Source organism: Vespa velutina, chromosome 18 (genome assembly GCF_912470025.1).
Source record: "Vespa velutina chromosome 18, iVesVel2.1, whole genome shotgun sequence".
NCBI classification, from domain to species: domain Eukaryota; kingdom Metazoa; phylum Arthropoda; class Insecta; order Hymenoptera; family Vespidae; genus Vespa; species Vespa velutina.
In genome coordinates, this window is record NC_062205.1 from 2,349,536 (window position 1) to 2,352,035 (window position 2,500).

Here is a 2,500-nt window from a genome sequence, read left to right on the forward strand (position 1 = left end):
CGATTTAGAGTACTAGAATATTACGCGTTTAAGATATTACGTATTATTATGTATTATTATTATTATTATCGTTATCATCATCGTTATTATTATCATTATTATTATTATTATTATTATTATTATTATTATTATTATTATTATTATTATTATTATTTTTGTCGCAGAAGAGCTATTTTTCAAATAACACTTATAAAAATACTAAACGGCGTATTTCTCTCATATCTTTTTTACAAAAATCCCGGTCAGGCTGACTTTACGGTCACTTTCTATGTTTCGTTGAATTAAAAATACGAAAGTCCGTCCGGTTGCGTGTGGGCTAAACGAAAAAGAAGAGGCGCGCTCTGGTAAAACTGTAAAGACTTTTATTTTTATTCCATCGATCGGGCCAAACCAGCTAGAAAAAGGTACAATGGCGTTGTCGCGTGTGCCAACCGGTCAAAAATGTCGGGTGTATTGACATCGATGTTTATTAATTTTACGTCAACGTTTATACTACGAATGTTATTAGAAAAAAGAAATGCGACAAGTAATTTTTAATTGAACGAATTTCTACGGGTGAATTAAAATTCTCCCACAATTTTTTCACCACAATGTTATCACACTTATCACCAATCTCTTGCCCCCCTCTCTCTCTCTCTCTCTCTCTCTCTCTCTCTCTCTCTGTCTCTCTCTTCACGATTTGATAATACTACTTGGGAGGACAGAGATGAAATATATTTTTAAAAATGTTTCGTGAAAAAATTTATAATTCATTTTTTCTTTCGCCCTTTCCCTTTCGTTATTATTATTACTTTATTTCAAATTTGTTATATCTATTATTATTATTATTATTATTATTATTATGTAAATATGTCCAAGGTAAATAATGCATGATCGTAGATACTTATATACGTACTTATGTATGAAGCACATATGTATGAAGTTCGTCCCGAATTTGAATTTTCTTCGTACGATTTGATGATATTCAAATATAACGGACACACACACACACACACACACACACACACACACATACACACATAGATAGACAGACACACGCGCACTGAATGGAACATTTTATGACAAATTTATAGTTTTATTTTTATTATTTCATATATATATATATATATATATATTCTTTTTTTTTTTCGTTATTGCTTTCATATTAATAATAATAATAATTTTTATTATTATTATAATAATATAACATTATTTAGAAGAGAACTTTTGAAACGATTTAAACGAATGAATGTATCATACATAAAAACGTAAATACATGTGTGTGTGTGTGTGTGTGTGTGTGTGTGTGTGTGTTCGCACGAAATCGAAATTAGCACTTGCAAGGACAATGACTCGTCTCTCTCTCGAGCATATGCAATGCGGGCACGCCTTCGATGTTCGCCTGAGACAGCTGCCGGTAATTCGTTATACGTTATATTGGCGTCCATGCGCCATTAGTATGAACGTTAAAATGGACTATACATATGTACGTTTAGGAGCTTAGTTCAGAAAAAATATCATTTGATAATGGTGCCTATCATTCTTGTAAATATTCGTTCCTATATTGAATACATATATGTTATTAATGGTAATTATTTTATGAATATTTCATATCGATTTGATCGATCATTTCGTCGTCTTCTCTTCACAGATTACTTCACAGATTACTTCACAGATTACTTTACAAATGTATGTGTATATATGTATATATATATATATATATTTTTTTTTTAGTATAATTATGTTTCAGGTAATTATAATACATAGTTATGATATTTAATAATTATGATATTAGGTTTTTTCTTCACAGATTACTTCACAGATTACTTCACAGATTACTTCACAGATTACTTTACAAATGTATGTGTATATATGTATATATATATATATATATTTTTTTTTTTTTAGTATAATAATGTTTCTGGTAATTACAATACATAATTATGATATTCAGTAATTATGATTTTAGGTATTTTCTTCACAGATTACTTCACAGATTACTTCACAGATTACTTCACAGATTAATACTTCACAGATTACTTCAATGATTTTTTTTCTTTTTTGTGTTTTAATATAATAATGTCTCTAGTAATTACAATAAACAGTTACGATATCTAGTAATTATGATATTAGTTTGTTGCAATTTTTATCCAATTTTTACTCGATACATGAAAAAAAAAAAAAAACAACGAATAACGTAGCCTCACCAATCCAATACATATAATTCTAATATCTAATTAATTATAATTACAATAACGCATTAATTACAATTACAAATATTAAACACGTTACAAGTATCGTCTTACTGTATACAAAAAAAAAAAAAAACAAAAAAAGAAAAAAAGAAAAGAGAAACACGTATAAATAAATTAGAAATTATACGATGTTGATCGTTACAAGAGAACAATGAATATCCAAAGATGGGATTTAAACGAAGAAAAAAAGAAAAAAAGAAAAAAAGAAGAAAGAAAAAAGAAAAAAAAAGAAAGAAAGAAAAAGAAGAGGGAAAAAGAAAAGCAAG

General features: G+C 27.7%; 1 protein-coding gene and 1 long non-coding RNA gene across 8 annotated transcripts in view; one reads left to right on the plus strand and one right to left on the minus strand.

The window, feature by feature from the left end:
• Positions 1 to 2,500, minus strand: part of LOC124955573 (tropomodulin) — a 64,633-nt gene that overhangs the window by 49,990 nt on the left and 12,143 nt on the right. The gene's annotated exons all lie outside the window — the stretch shown is intronic.
• The window catches only part of LOC124955574, a 41,765-nt gene that overhangs the window by 28,540 nt on the left and 10,725 nt on the right, over positions 1 to 2,500 (plus strand). The window contains exon 4 of one of the 4 annotated variants that reach the window (XR_007102911.1): positions 1,949 to 2,076. The exons of the other annotated variants lie outside the window; for them this stretch is intronic. This is a non-coding gene — a long non-coding RNA (uncharacterized LOC124955574). Of the gene's footprint in view, positions 1 to 1,948; positions 2,077 to 2,500 lie in introns of those variants that run through there. 4 annotated transcript variants of the gene reach the window in all.